This window comes from Lactuca serriola, chromosome 5 (genome assembly GCF_051521515.1).
Source record: "Lactuca serriola cultivar US96UC23 chromosome 5, Lser_US96UC23_V15, whole genome shotgun sequence".
Lineage (NCBI taxonomy): Eukaryota > Viridiplantae > Streptophyta > Magnoliopsida > Asterales > Asteraceae > Lactuca > Lactuca serriola.
This window is the reverse complement of record NC_136412.1, coordinates 214,397,285-214,414,889: the sequence shown is the minus strand read 5'-3', so window position 1 is coordinate 214,414,889 and position 17,605 is coordinate 214,397,285. Positions and strand designations below refer to the sequence as shown.

At 36.1% G+C, this 17,605-nt stretch overlaps 1 pseudogene; it reads right to left on the bottom strand.

Annotated features, from left to right (window-relative positions):
• Positions 1–226: 226 nt before the first annotated feature.
• LOC145050152 (uncharacterized) lies at positions 227–16,170 on the bottom strand (annotated as a pseudogene).
• Between the last annotated feature and the right edge of the window lie 1,435 nt (positions 16,171–17,605).

Here is a 17,605-nt window from a genome sequence, read left to right as displayed (position 1 = left end):
AAATGAAAATAATCGTACCTGCCTTAGCTCCAAATTTTGTTGCACTAGTATACTTGTGACCTAATTAAAAGAACAAGCAAACAAACACACCACACAAACAAAATAAACAAACAAAATTATTTTGTAGTTTTGAGATTTTCTGAAAAATAAAAAAACAGAAAAAGAAAATAATTTTGGATTTTTGAAGTTTTCTGAAAAATAATAAAAACAGAAAAAGAAAATATTTTTATTTTTTTGAAGTTTTCTGAAAAGTAAGAAAAACAGAAAGACATAAATAAAGTAGCACAAAACACCAAAAATAAATAAAAATATAGTTAAAAGAATAAGCAAAATGTACAACCGAAACCTTATCTTAAAAGAATGAAATGAAATAAGCCAAGCATTCGGTTCATTTCAGTTCCAAAAAAAATTCCAGAGCCGAAATAGACCGAGTGTCGGTTCATTTTGGTTCCCGAAAATTATGGATCCGAAATAGACAGAGCGTTCGGTTCATTTCGGTTCCCGAAAAATCCAGAACCGAATTAGACCGAGCGTTCACTCTATTTCGCTTGTCTAATTTTTACCGAGAGATTTGAGGATTTGGTACCGACTCTGATTCCATCATTCCCGGGCCATGTAAAATTTTATTGAAGCTTGCTTCAGGTAAGGCTTTAGTGAATATGTCAGCCAGTTGATCAGAGGACCGAACGAAATGTACTTCCACGTTTCCATCTTCTACATGGTCCTTGATGAAATGATATCTAAGTGCAATATGCTTAGTCTTTGAGTGTTGCACTGGATTGTGACAAATTCTTATTGCACTTTCTGAGTCACAATAGAGAGGAATCTTCTTCATACTCAGCCCATAATCTCTTTGTTGACTTTGTATCCATATTACTTGGGAAGTACAGGATGCTGCAGCTATATACTCAACTTCGGCTGTTGAAAGTGACACACATGTTTGCTTCTTGGACTGCCAGCTAACAAGTTTATCGTCAAGGAATTGGCATCCACCAGTTGTGCTCTTTCGGTCCAGACCACATCCTCCAAGATCAGCATCAGAAAAGCTTGATTAAAGGATCCAGATCTAGCAAGATACCAGAGACCGAGAGATGAGGTTCGCTTCAGGTAACGGAAAATATTTTTCACCACCACCATGTGAGGTTCTCTTGGATTAGCTTGAAACCTGGCACAATAACAAACAGAAAACATAATGTCCGGTCTACTAGCTGTTAGATACATAAGGGACCCTATCATTTGTCGATATAGTGTTATGTCAACAGCAGGTTTTTCCAGAGAAGGTGTTAACTTAGTGCCAAATACCATAGGAACCTTCCCTTTCGAATCTCCCGTCATACCAAAATTTTCCAGCAAGTTCTTTGTGTAGGCCTCCTGGTTGATAAATATACCTTCTGGTCCCTGTCTAATATTCAAACCAAGGAAAAAATTAATCGGACCCATTGTGCTCATTTCAAATTTAGTCTCCATCAACTTCCTGAATTCAGCCGTTAAGCTAGGATTCGTGGAGCCGAAGATGATGTCATCAACATAAATCTGAACTATCATTAGATGTTCGCCTTCTTTCTTTCGAAAGAAAGTTGGGTCAACTGAACCTTGTTTAAATTTCGACATTTTCAAAAAGCGAGTTAAAGTTTCATACCAGGCCCTCGGTGCTTGCTTTAAACCATATACAGCTTTATCCAGCACATAGCAATGATCAGGGAATTTCTCATTCACGAACCCGGGAGGTTGCTCAACATACACTGTTTCTTCTAGATCTCCATTCAAGAAAGCGCATTTTACATCCATTTGGAAAACTTTGAAGTTTTTATGAGTAGCATATGCCAGAAAGATTCTAACTTATTCCAACCTTGCTACTGGAGCAAAGGTTTCCTCATAGTCTATCCCTTCCTCTTGACAATATCCTTTTACTACCAACCGATCCTTGTTTCTAATGACGTTCCCCTCTTTGTCCAATTTATTCCTAAAGACCCACTTCAAGCCAACCACTGAAGCATCCTTTGGTGTGGGAATCAGTCTCCAAACTCGATTGCGTTCGAACTCATGAAGCTCATCTTGCATTGCTTGTACCCAATCTGAATGATCAAGTGCAACATTAACTGTTTTTGGTTCGACTTTGGAGACAAACGAATTAAACATACATAATTCAACTTTAGAGAATAATGCAGTTTGTTTCGCTTTCAATTGAGATCGAGTGAGAACTTTCTCAGATGATTCACCAATGATTTGTGTTTTGGGATGATCCTTGGTCCATTTTACTAAAGGAGGATAATTTGGGTCTCAAGCTGGATCCAACTCTGCATTTACTTCCTCTTCAAGTTCTTATTGTTCATCTTTGTCAGTTGTATTCTCTTTCTCCCCCTCGACCGGCGAAGTAAAACCTATGTCAGGATTAGAGTTTTCATCCTCTGTAGAAGTTGGATTCTCCCCCTCGATTGGACTATTATTGGGTGGGTTTGGAATTGTATGCTCCCCCTCTCTTGGACCTTTATGAGTTGGGGATGGTATAGGATTCTCCCCCTTAAACATTGAGCCGTTGTTTGGAGAGTCATTGGAGAGTTGACCACATGTCGCTTTAGGAGGTTCACTTTCCATTTCTTTGGCAGCTTCATCTATGATCTTTTTGAGATTGTCGATTTTGTTAGCTGCTGCTTTCGCTTCTGAGTGTGCTGCTTTCTCTGGTTCATCAAATAGTTGAATGTATTCTTCAAACAAAATGGATATTGGAACCGAGACTTGTCCTGATTGAGGAAATATTTCCCTTATGGCACTTGCGCTCCTTTGAACTTTCTTCATGTAATTATCATCAAAGGTTACATAATATGTTTCTTCAATTCGTTTGGAGGGTTTGTTCAAAACTCTGTATGCCTTTGAAGTGAGCGAATACCCAAGAAAAATTCCCTCATCAGCTTTGATGTCAAACTTATTGTGGTTCTCTTTTGAATTAAAGATGAAACACCTTGAACCGAACACGTGGAAAAATTTAACATTGGGCTTTCGATTGATCATAATCTCATATGGAGTGATTGAGAATCTTTTTTTGAGAAAGGATCTGTTCTGATTGTAGCACGCGGTTGCAACTGCATCAGCCCAAAAGTATAGTGGTAGAGAAGCGAAGTTTAGCATGATTCTGGCTGCCTCACATAGGGAACGGTTTCTTCTTTCAACAATCCCATTCTGTTGTGGGGTATAAGGGGCTGAGAAGTTGTGAGATATCCCCTTTTTAGCCAGAAAATCCTCAAACTCTTTATTCTTGAATTCCAGCCCGTTGTCGCTTTTAATGTTTCTCACCAGTTTCCTCAGCTATACTTCCACATGCTTGATGAATATCTTCAACTTGGGTGTCGCATCTGATTTCTATTTAAGAAAGAAAACCCAGGTGAAGCGTGAAAAATCATCTACAATGACAAGAATGAACTTACTACCACCGAAGCTTTCGATAGCCGAAGGTCCACACAATTCAATGTGCAGAAGTTCAAGAGCTTCAACAATCTTTGTGTTGATTTGTGTAGGATGGCTCTTTCTGCTTTGTTTGCCCATCTCACACGCTGCACACAGATATTCCTTGTCAAACTTGAGAAGTGGAAGGCCTCGAACGTGGTCACCAAGTACCAACTTATTAATGTCTTTGAAGTTCAGGTGCGATAGGCATCGATGCCACAACCAGTTTTCATCTGTATTTGATTTTGATAACAAGCATATTGCCGGTTTTCCTCTAATTGGATTGAGATTCAAAGGATACATCTCTCCCTTGCGTTCAGACTTCAACATAACCTTTTTGGATTCCTTCTCAATTATTTCAGAGCCCTCATCATCAAACGAAACCTTCAAACCTGTTCCAACAACTAATTGTGACACGCTGATGAGGTTATGTTGCAATCCTTCCACATACGCTACTTTTCGAATCGAGAAGTCTTCCTTGGTTATCATACCATATCCTTTGATTGTCCCATATGAGTTATTGCCATACTTCACACATCCACCGTCCTTTAGGGACCGAAACTCCCTCAGCTCTTCCTTCCTTCCTTTCATGTGACGAGAGCAGCCACTGTCTATGTACCATTCATCATCGAACTGCTCGTCACTTATCACCTGCAAATTCAAGAAGATTTAGGAACCCAAAGTCTCTTGGGTCCTTGTGAGTTTTTCACAGAAAAAGGAATTACAGTAGAAACATCAACCAAATAAGTTCTTTTTATTAGAGTGGATCGAACTTTTCTTTTAATGGTATACACCTTGGTTTTGGTTTTATCTTGTTTAAATTTTAGTGTATTCAATGGTGTGTTGTTAGATGGTTTTGGTGTTTTCTTTTGAATTCTAGGGTTAGCCGACTTTTTCTTATTATTGATATCAAAATCAGAATCAAGCTTTCCCTTTCCTTTGATGCCCTTTATTGATTTGAATTTTCTTTGGGAGTTGGATGGACCGAAACTAGACTTTTGACCGAAACTTGACTTTCGGTTCTGAGTGCTGATGTTGGAACCGAAAATAGACAATTGGTTGTTAGCCTTGACGTTTGGACCGAAACTAGACATTCGGTTCTGAGCTTTGGAATAGTAGGAGTTTGGACTAAAATTTTCTTTTCCTTTCCTTTGTCAATTGTTTCTTTCTCAGGAGGTACGTACTTGGGATTTTGAGATTGCCAATAACGTTTTCGATCATTCAGATTTTTATTGTATCTTTGATTTCTTTGGCGTTTATGTTCAGCTAGCTCCTTTTGAGATTTGTGAATGTTAAAAATCAATTTTGGCTTTTTCTTTTGAGTTCCGGTTGTCTTAGTTGGAACGCTTGGTTTTCTCATTGGTTCTTCAGGGATTTCTTTTGTTCCACTTGTGTTTGGTTTGTGAAAACTCGAGGGTTTGTTGATAGGTTCAGCAACATATCTTCCTTTAACTCTCCATGAAGTTTGCTCAGATAAGCCAATGGTTTCGTCTGCGTTGTCAATAGGGGCCGACCAGAAGTAATCGTTGCATCCTTCAGCATTATCTTTGTCAACTAAGATTTTTAACTCTGCTGTTTGTTTTGTAGTGACTCCTGTAACAGCATAGACTTGATTCAGCACAGTTTGAACCTTATTATAAACCATTGCTATCTCCTTGAGTTTCTGTGGCTTGTCCTTTGACAGGCGAGCGTATTCCACCGAATTTTTAGAAATGAGGGGTTTCTCATTTTCGGTTTCGCTCTTCATGAACTCAGAGCAATCAACCACGTCTTCAACTGAGATTTCGCTTATCTCACTTTCTTCATCAAATTCAGATGTATTTTCTATGTTCATTTTATTTTCTGAAATTAATTTAGCGTTGGATGAGTCAAATGTTGAATGGTTTCAGACTTAATTTTTAACCTATCATTTTCATCTAAAAGATTTTTGAGCATACATTTATGTTCCTTAGAGTCAATGAAGGTCTCTATCTTATCCAGTCCAATTTTGTAAGCGTTAGATGTCTCTTCTGAGGACACTATTGATTCACACTCAACAATGACCTCATCCTCCTTAAATTCAACGAAGGGTAAGATCATCTTATGAATCTTTTTCCCTATTTTACAACTTAAACGTAATTGAGCAATATTAGTATATAAGCGCTTAGCAATTAAACAAAAAACATTCCTTTGTTTCAAAAAATTTAAATTGTCTCGTTTCAAATAAATACTTTCATCCCTAGCCCTAGATAACTCCGCGTTCTCTCCTCACTTTTTGAAGACACCCTGTTGAGTTGGTCAGTTAGGTTAGAATTCGCTAAGCGAGTTTGAATGAGACTACCACTTAAGTTAGAAAATTTAAATTTTAATTCTTCTTCATAATTTGTTATTGGAACTTTAAGTGATTCAAGGATGGAGTGTACCTTTTTGATCAGCCGATCACAGTCGTTGATCTTTTCGCTCACGGGCTTGGCTGCAAAGCATTTATCCTCAGTTAGGTTCGGCTCCTTATTTGGACTTTCGGTTGATCCACCAGCTGTGACCATCAAACATCTTGCTGTCGAACTAGCATCCTTTGCCACATAATCTTTTCCATGAGTGGGCTTTCTCACCTCTTCATCTTCAGAATTGGTTGACCAAACTTCAACGCCACTGAACTCACCTTCTTTTGCATTTTCCTGCACAATCAAGGCATTCATAGAACTGTTAGAAGTTTTCTTTTTCGTGATCTTTTCCAACTTTCGCATGTAGTACGCCTCATCGTCTTCACCATCTCTTTTCTCAACCATTTTCCTCAGCATGCAATCTTTGGCAAAGTGGTTCTTGCAGTGATAGTAATTGCAGTCGAACCCAGAGTCTCCTGTAAGCTTTCTCTCCTTCTTGTCATCATCCTTTTGAGAAGTAATTTTTGTTTCATCTTTCACCTTCTCAGAACTGTAACTTCCCTACCAGTTTTTTGTTCTTATTGACAGGAAATTTTCTTTTTGCAAACTCATCATGGCATATTCTTCGTTTGTAAGGTCACACTCACATATATCCGACTCCTCTCCTTCTTCTGCAATATTCTTTCCTTTTGAGACAAGGGTCAATGATCCCACACCTGAAACAACTTTCACCTCCTTGGTTACCACACTTTCAAGGGACTTAAGTATTCCCACAAGTTTTGCTAGTGAATAAGATTTAAACTGTTCATGAGCTTTTACTGTTGAAACCACAACCATCCATTCTGGTCTCAGACCGTTCATGAAGTTTACCTTCTGCTCGATCAACTTTCTTTCTATTCCATGCTTGATCATCTTACTTAGGAGATGATTGAATCAATCGAAAGTTTGTATTAGTTTTTCTTATGGTTTCTGTTCGAAAACTCCAAATTCAGAGAGCAACAAGGTTTGAATGGAGTGTTCTAGATCTTCATTGGTTGAGTAAAGTTCTTTCAACCTATCCCAGATTTCTTTGGCTGTCGTGCATGAACCAACTAACCGAAAAGTGTCAGATTGCAAGGCGAATCTGATCATTCTCATGGCCTTCACATTACTTAGCAACTTATCCTTCTTATCCTGTGGCATCTTGTCTTCGTCTGCCACCAGCTTGTTATATTCTTTTTAAGTCTTAACCATTATGTTCATTCCAGAATGAACGAACGGCCCACGCATGATGGCTTCCCAGATGAGATAACCATTATCTTCATATTCGACCACATAATCTTCAAAGTGGTGCGCCCATACTTCATAGTCTTGAGTGTAAAGAATGGGAATTCTGGTAGTGGATCCAATGTTGTTAGAGATGTTGATGGGATTTGTTTGAGAATCTTCAAGAGACATGGTGAGCCGCTAGAATCAGACATGTAACTTGAGATTAGGGTTTTATCAAAAAGAGTTCCCGTCGATAGGAAGAAGACTTCTTTTATATTTGATAAAAGCGGAAACCCTAAGGAATTATTAACATAGAAGGAATGTGGATTGATCACACAGTCTCCTGCTCTGATACCAATTATTGGAACTAAGTTCTATTAGGATCGATAGATTATATGCAGGCAAACAATCAAGAACGTAATTAAGAACACAAGAATGGCTTTAAATATGTCGTATGATTAAGAGTCAACACCTCAGAAGAGCGTGATTAAGAACTTCGACTGTAGAGGTGCTTAGGGTTACAAAACAATAAATGATAATCACGACTGTCTCTAATGCATACATGCATGCATTATTTATAGTAAAACCCTACTAGAAAATCACGGATGGACAGGCCCAATGCGGATACAAAACATAAGCCCATGACGCAACATAACTAGACTCAACAGATCATAACACTAATTAAGTAAGTATAAACACCCTAAAGCCGATTGGGTTGCATCAAAGGGGTGTAAAGCATTGCTATGGAGTTCATGGCCCAAGGACCACTCCCTTTGGAGTTTACGGCCATAAACCCATGGAAAACTCCATAAACTTGAAGTTTAAGGCCCCTAGTTCAATGGTGATAAGTTCTAGTCTAAGTTCTAAGCATTAGGGAGGAAATTAGGGCAACATTGCACCTTTATATGGAGTTTACGGCCTTGGGTGATGCCTTGGCCATAAACTCTCTTCCAACCCGGATTTCTTGATGTTTCTAAAGTGTAAACAAGTTCATTCAAGCACACAACAAGCTAGGACAAGAGTACTTACAATATAGAAGCTTGTTTGGGTGTTTAAGGTCCAAGAACACTAGTGTGTGTTCTTGGTGTTTTGAAGAACACTTGAAGATCTAACCAAAAGAAGAGATTTCATGGATGAAATCATGTGTACTCACTAGATATGGAAGGATATCAAGTTGAAAATGGAAAGTTTACTTACTAGATTGAAGATTGGAAGCAAAACTCTCAAGATCCTAGAGAGAGAATCCGTTTTCTTGGGCTTGGAATGGAAGAAATCAAGTAAAAATGACTAAGTGTCATATATATATATATATATATATATATATATATATATATATATCAAGGGGTTTACGGCCACCTTGAGTTTACGGCCATAAACTCCAAGGTCTTGGCCGTAAATTCCTCTCTTGAGGGCTTAAGGCTTGTTTGACAGGTTACAAGTTCAACTGACACTCTCATTTACTTATTCCTTAGATGAAATAAAGCTCATAATGCTCAAACGAACTCGAAACTGTGCTAAAAGTTAGTAGGAGTAAGTTTGACTTTCAATGAAGTGCTTGACTGTACGGGATAGGAAATTTCGGGTTTTCACAGTGTCCCATGCTCCAAGCATGTACACTATGTTTTCTAAACAATAGCTTTGCCATACACCAAGTATGAACTCTATGTTTGTCTATGATCCTTTTCATTGTGAACTAGATCAATTGAACATAATTTTAATGATTCTCTTTTCACACTCCTAAATCCTTGTCTTAAATGTAAGAATTCCAAATTCCTATCATTTATCGAAATCTGTTTAGATTTTAAACTTATATGCACTGTTCCTCTTGTAATGATTATGCACAAAGCCACAAAGACTTGGTATCAATAATTACATAGTATCCCAATGGAAAGCAATTCAATGGAAACGATGTCTCAAATTCAAAGCGAATTGCTTTTGAACATGCTTCTTGCATTAAGTTTCTTTAACCTTACACAGATTGCTTCCACCTATGAAGACAACTCTATATTCCCATTTTGACTACCACTTATGAACAAGAGTTGCCTCTTTTCAGACTATGTCAATATGGTCCTTCCAATATTACCATTATACTTCCAACTATCCTTGATCAACCAATATTTGGTAAACCTTAGATTGTCCTCAACAATTGCTTAATCACTTTTGTCATATCCAATTCTAGACATTGTTCCCCTTAATGCCCCAAGACATTTGGACAATTCAGAAAGGATAAATATTATAGCACATCTAATCGATCTTGTACCCGAAATAAATGGGACACGATTCATGATGTTTCACATAAAGATATGGTTCTAGACCAGCCTTTTGCCATAATAATTTTTGTTTGCCGTATTCTCAAAATTTGACTATGAAAAGGGATGCCATAATCATAATCGAATTTTGAGAACGCAATATATAGAATTTTCTTAAGTTGAACCAATCCAACATGAAATTCATATATATATATATATATATATATATATATATATATATATATATATATATATATATATATATATATATATATATATATATATATATATATATATATATATATTCTTGACTAAATGTGATTAAAACCTCAATATAAGCTCTTTAGAATGATTTTAAATCAATCTAAGCTTTTTAGAATTGAAATGAAATATAATTTCCTCTCCCTTAATTATAGCATAACAACTTTTCCAACCCCTGCAACCTCACAAATTGAAACTTTTGTTTTCTATAATTAACATTTCTAACTTGCAATACTTAACATAATTATCATGCTCCCAATAACATGATAATTATTAGCATAACACTTATGCTCCCACTAGCTTTGACATGTATCCAGAAAACAGTTGGACCTCTAGAAGTCAATACTTTATTGACATTCTTATCAAAGTTTAGATTTCTGATACTAGATTGCTTTGACAAGACTTTATCAAAAACATACACCTTATCTTAGATAGCTCACAGGTGTGTCTAAACAATTTTAGAACTATGAAAAGGGATGCTATAATCATAGTCTCAATTGTTTAGACTTTTTGCCATTTCTCATAAGTCAATGTTAGTGTGTCGGTTAACCACGCACGCTCCACTAACGACTTTGAGAACTGCAAATATCCCAATTGCTATCTACTTAAAATCTATTTAGTGAAAGAATTTCCTCACAATCATTTTCATGAATCGGAGAGAAACCTTATGACACTTAGAATTTATGGTGTATGTGTTCTTATCTCCATGAATTTGTCAAACCATAATCACAAGACTAGGTTAGTAACAAATCCTAACTCATATGGATTGAACTTGTGCAATCTTAACTTCTTGCCACCTGGCAGCTCAAGGGCCTGCCATTGCTTCCAAGTAGCTATGCAAGCAATTGAGAACATGTAGAGCTCAAATTTATAGCCAACTTAACTGGAATGGGCACAGAAATGTCAACACGATAGGTTATAAACCTCTAGTTGTGTGCTAGTGATGAAATACATGTTTTATTCTTGATTACTTCTTGAGAACCCTTAAGGATCTTTTAGACCCCCACTGTCTCCTTGACCTATAAGACTTTCTTGCCAGATATTCAAGAGATAGTGTGGATTCTAATCAAGACAGACACTTAACACAATTAGTCTTAGTTGGTATTTGTTTTATCCAAAACATCACAACTTACCAATTTCAAATGTACAAGCTAGAGTAGACATTTGACAAGTATTTTAAACCTTCTTTAAGACATGTCACTCAAGTTACAATCTTAGAGTATAACTCTAAGAAGGAGTAAATTACACGAATGGTCCCTATAGTTTAGGGTAATTTGCGCGTTTACTCCCTAACTTATTTTTTTAACTCGTAAGGTCCCTACTGTTTGTGTTTGTTACTCGTTTGGTCCCTGTCTTACCTAAAAAAGCTATTTTGCCCTTAATTTTTTAATCTATTTAAATAAACACACATCCAATCTCATCTCCCTCACGTTTCCTTATCTAACACACCATTTTTTCCTATTTAAATAATAGTATTTTTCGGTAAGACAGGGACCAAACGCGTAACAAAAATAAACAGTAGGGACCAAACACGTAACAAAAACAAACAATAGGGACCTTCCGAGTTAAAAAAATAAGTTAGGGATCAAACACGTAAATTATCTCAAACCATAAGGACCATTCGTGTAATTTACTCCTCTAAGAAGTGTTTTTGGAATGATTTATGAATCATCTTCTTGATTTAACCACTTCAACAATTCATAACTCCTCTTCTTAACTATCAGAATGCACTTAGAGGATGAATTGTGATAAGGTCTCAAAATCATTAAGATGATCTTAAAACATGATACTAGATTACTCTCCCATCTTTTCAGATTTGAGAAACTTTTATCCTTCTTCCTAATTTGATTCTTCTTATTCGTTCTATCATACATTGAAACTTTTCCAATATATCAGAATTCTACTTAAGCTTGTAATTATAATCATATTTACTAAACCTTAGTAAATCATGACGAATAGTCTTATCCATATTTTATGGTGAACTTTGGCTAGTGCAGAAGAATGTTTACTTGATCCCTTAGTCCTTCTCTTGAGTCACATATACATGTGAAAACGGAACTAGTCTTAATTTTCCAAAGTTGAAAATTCTCATACATCACACTAAACACCTTGTATGATTCCAAGTTTCGGTCCAATTGAAACTTGGGTGATGAGAATCTTTACTTATTTGGTAGATTTAGACACTACCACAAATGATAGAATCAAATTCATATTTCCAATATTGCTATAAACATACAAACATCAAGTTTTCATGAATGCCATTGTAAGGAGATACAAATAAAGTAAAACAAACTTTTATTTATTTTAAAATGCGGAAAAAACTTTTCCTTACAATGCAACTTGAAATGAAAACAATGTTATTACATGTTTCCTAGAAATCTATCATAACTCCTAAGAAGTAGCTCAAGAATTCAATCTTCAACCAAAGCGAAAGAAATCCATCTTCACGATCAAATTCAACATACTCTTTCTTTAAGTTTCCTTCCCTTTGCTTGATCCTGCTAAATATCAAAATGCAACCGAGTCACATTTTGTATTAAGAATCATCAACTGGGAACTTAAAAGAGTTAGATAGTGGACTTACCAGAAGCAAAGTCAAACTTTTGATTCTTCTTTCTTTCAGGTAGCTTGGGCAGCTTCACTTCCAATGCCCCTTTTCTTCACACTGAGAACATATAGACTCTTTGGGAATGGTACATAGGCTATTCCAGACTTAGACTTTCTCTTTACCTTCCGGTTGACCAAGGTTGATCCGTTTCCATTGGGAAGAGAAAGTTTTTCTGAACTTCCAATGTCACCATTGTCCATGTCCATGGAAGTTTGAGAAATAGACCTTCCATCAATATTTGCTTGACTATTACACCAAATCATTTCTGATTTAGTAGCAATAAGAAAATAAGAAAGATCCGTTAGGGTCATGTCGTGATCTGTCACATAGTAGTCTTTCTATATGACTCAGGAAGTGACTGAAAGACCTAGTCAATAGCCAACTTCCTTGGGACAACGACACCCAACATTCTCAACCTGTCAGTGTGTGACTTCAGTCCTAAGACATGAGTGCACACAGGACTTCCAATTTTATGTTTTATTGTGAGTAGGGATTGAGTGATCTTGAACTTTTCAAGTCCTTAAACTTGTGGGTCAGGGAGAATTATTGGAGGATGTGGTGGAAGAGAAGTATCACTTCCATGAGCCAAACTCGGGAAGTCATATTCATTAGGAAAGCTTGATTTGGGAAGATCAATTTTGTCTAAACCAGACATCAAAAATGGGAGAAATTCAAGTAAATTTGATTTAAGTCCTTAATATAACACCCAATATGAAATATTAAGGCTAGGACCCAACAAACTATTTTATAACTTGGAAGAGGGATGTCGTAATCCAAGCTATAAAATATTTGAAGTAGCTGAATGACGATTCACCAATTTCCACCAAGATAAACGAAATGTATTATTAAGTTTTAATTGGTTTTGAAACTCCTAGATTCTTTTGAGATTCATTGAACTTTTCAATGGCATGTTTCAATCTCGAGTGTGCCCTTCAGTTTTGGTGACTGGGATGCCGAGGATCACAAAACAAGGTGTGAAGTAACCATGCAAATATACTTGGTACCCTTAATATTTACCCCTCAATCGATGTGTCGGTTAACAACACACGCTCCACCGATACTATGATAAATATTAAGTTACCCTTTGCCTACCTTGTTAAATCTACGTTAGTGTGCCGCTTAACCACACACGCTCCACTAACGGCTTAAACAAAGTGCAAAGTGTAATTTCATGGATTAGCACCTTATTCACATTTTCATATGTAACTAAGATTAGGAATTTATAAATGTTTATTTACTTAGTATTTATCATTAATACTTTTAATGAAAGGAGAATTATAGTCCTTGTCCTACCCGTTCGGCTAACCACCCTCCACCGGTCAAGGAAGCGGTGGGTGAGAGTGGACACCCATTAAACTGCCATTTTATAGGCAGTAACCTTATACCCCCCTTATAGGTCGGCTTCGTGAATGAGGCCTACTAACGGTAAGACGACTTTTGTTCTTATACATATATAAATATTATTAAACTTATAATATTATAAAGTATAAGGGTTGAATTTTAACTTTTAAAATTCTAGGGATTGGAACTAAAGTTTTAATTATGACTTTACGTGTTCCAAAACTTGAGGGCAAGTTTTGTAAACTTTCAAAACTTTTCATTTCTCATAACTTATGAGTTAATGGCTTATTAAAATGAGTGACTTTTCATTTTATGTAACCATTGTGTTCTTTTAATGGATTTAATGACTTGTGACTTTTGGTTATCCATAACTTGAGGACAAGTTATGGACTCCATTAAAACACATAATGATCAAGAATTAAACTGCCAAGAAGGTTACAAATAATTCCTATGATCATCTAAGCTCATAAGTTCAAGAACATGCATATCAACAATTTCAAGAATCATAAAAATAACCATATCAAACTTGAAATTTTTGATAACAACTCTGAAATTGGTTTACCATAATCATTACCATATCAAACAATAGTTTTTATAAGTCCAAAACAGTTTAAGATAATGATTCTAGACCAATTCCAACACCAAAACTCAAAGATATGTTGTCAGGGGGTCCAACTCGATGAGTTGGTTGCATTTTCCCTTGGACTTGTCGAGTCCATGAGTGAACTCAACGAGTCCGCTATCCAGACAGCAAGATAACTTCGATTTTTCAGCAATTGCATCAAGTATATAAGAAAACAAGCTTAGGCTCTAATACCATTATTGGGTTTTGAGCATTCTAACACTCCTATGGTGCACATGCAACCCTATAAACATTGGATCTATGTTTTCTCTATTATACATGAAAATATTAAATATTCCAAGGTTTCATCCTAACTAGCATATTATAAAGCACCTATACTACAAAGTTCTAGTTAGATGACATACCTTTTGATGTAGCTTGATGTCTTCAAGCTTTAAAAGCTTATCCCCAATAGTGTGGAAGCCTCAAGTGGAATCACAAATCACCAAAACACCTTGGAAGAACTTGAGAGAATATGTATGCACACTAAAATTGGCCCACTCTTATGTCCTCACACACTAGTGCCATTTCTTGTGCCAAAGGCCTCTTTATATAGTATGGAGGATTAGGGTTACATCCATGTAAACCCTAATACCCATGACCTTTCATTTCATAGGATCCATGGGTTAAAACTCCATGGACTATCCATGATAGCTTAGCCCAACCTAAATGAACTTGGCCCATTCCATATATATATATATATATATATATATATATATATATATATATATATATATATATATATATATATATGATTCCATATTAATATATTAGAACTTATAATATATTAATATAAATCATAAATATACTATTATCAAAAGACTATCCATATAAATTGTGTCGGTGAAGTGCAACCCAAATGGACCATGCGGAGTCGGGTCAAGTACATACCAAATATAGTTATGGACTTAGACATTAATCCAACATTTACTTGCTATTGTGTTATATGTTTATCAGTTAAGGCAATTCATGTATTATTATTATTATTATTATTATTATTATTATTATTATTATTATTATTATTATTATTATTATTATTATTATATTTTTATTATTATTATTATTATTATTATTATTATTATTATTATTATTATTATTTGTATAAACCTTGTATTTAAATGTCAAGATGGAACACGAATGTTATATTGTTTATTGTTGTACATGTGCTATATATTCAGTTTACATTTGATCCATGAACTTAGTCGCACAGCCCGACGTGTTTCGTAGCCTCGGTCGGGGATGTGACAATATTGAGGGTTTCTTCAAAGATGGATAGGACTTCATCAAACTTGTAGTTTTGAATGTACATAAAGTGTTGAGTAGACCAAATTACTCTGATGGGGACTTCTTATGTTATAAGGTTCATGCCATCTTTGAATCAGATCTCTTTCTCTAGACGTTGGGTCTACTTTTGATGATAAACATGGGTTTTCTTGATGATCTCATTTGTTTCAGACACCAAGTAATCATGGACCTTTAGCATTTTCTCCATGGTCTCAATGTGAGTATCTAAATTTTTAGAATATCTTCGGTTGGACTCCTTGAGAGTGTAATTGAGACGAAGAGAGATAAGTTGATCAAATTGTTGTTCTCATTCTAGAATCAAAGGGGTGGCTGCCTTGACTTAGGAAATGGATTTAGGGAATAAATCTTGTTTTGAATTGAGAGCACAAACCTGAGTATTCACTGTATCAACATTGGCATCAACATGGTCAATCTTGTCACGTATTTCGAGAAAAGTTAAGGGATCTGCTATGTTCTCTTCCAATGATCTAGTATCTGAACTGGATCCTTCACTTTACTTGCTTCTTTTCTTATTACTTTCATTTCCACCATCGTCATGGTTAGCTCTAAAACACCACCATCTAGAGGTAATTTCTCTTGATTATCTTCTCCACCACCATCAAGTTCCATGTTGTAGGAAGACAATTGGAATTCAAATTTAGCTTCCGGATTGTAGGATGAGGGTTGTAGGAGCTGACATTTAGAATTGGAAGGAAGCACACTAGTGATTTTGATATCACCTTCTTCAAACATAATTTTCACACAATTTAACATTATCATGAGGGGGATCATCTAAAATAAGAGTGCGATCGAGAACATCTCATGTAGCTTCTTTATTGGTTATAGGAGGCTCATCCGAATTAAGAATTTGTTCAGACACTTATACACTCAAAGTCTTCTCAACAACATTAGCGGATGGATCATCTAATTGATTGGGAACATCATCGGGAGTTCGGATAGTATGTTTTTTGAACTCATTTATGGCATAGAAAAGAAACGCATCAACATCAACATCTTGTGGAACTTGTGATCATGCAAAAAGGTATCAGCAGCTCAGAGTCGCATCCAAATAACGGTGTATTCAATTTGATCACGAGTAAGATTAGTATGTCGAAACTTAGACCTGTCAAGTAAATCATTCTAATATGAGTTGGTAGCACCCAAATTTCATTTACTCGTGGAGGGTATCGTTTCGATTGTGACATCCGAAGTTGGAGGGACCATCCCTAATTTAGAAAGCTTAGGATCTACGACGAAAGCCATAGAGCGTGCATGTGTTGAAGGAAAAGGATGCAATTTGACTCATGAGTATATTCTAAGGGGATCCAAAGAACGTTTTTCAATACTAGCATCACCCTTTTGGGAAGGTGAGGGTGGATTGTGTGTAGACTCCTTGTGTGTGTATATGTATGTAAGTTGTATTAAGACATCGAAGGGTACTTCAGAAGAATAGGTGAGTGGGGTAGGCAGATTATGGACCCAGCCTATTGGCCTATAGTCCCATGAATGGTGACAACCAATCATATTCCTCCATGCAGCATCCTTTAGAACATTCTTCCATGTCATACACTCTGTAAGCATCATCAACACATATGATGGACCACCTTAACCATAGTGGAGAATGCACAAGTGGATCATCATGATCACTAATGGCCCAACATTTATCATGGTGGCATAACATGGTGTATTCATTGAGCATGATCATCTTCTAATCACACATGGATCAGTATGGCACAACAAAGGAATCAAGATGGTGCATGTGACATCCCCAAAATCTCGGCCAGAAAAGACCGATTTTTCATTTATGCTTTTAAATAATTTCAGAGTAAATCCTTTTGATTTGAAAGAGTTGCGGAATTTGTTCCCAAAAACAAAACATGATAAAACAATGTTTACCAAAGCATTTCATAAAAGAAATGTATTTTCATTATATAATCAAAACTCGGGGTGTTATGTTCCGATACAGACCAATAAGCATAAACGATAACATTACAAGTCATTCAACAAATATATACATATATAGACTTGTAAACAAAACAACTTGATGGTTCATCCATCTTATGCCCTCGCGCCACTTCTTGTAATACAAATAAAACTGAGTGGGTCAGGCTTGGGAGCCTGGTGAGCATATAGGGTTTTCAACCCATAATAAATAATTATATTTAATTTCCACCAACCAACAATAACC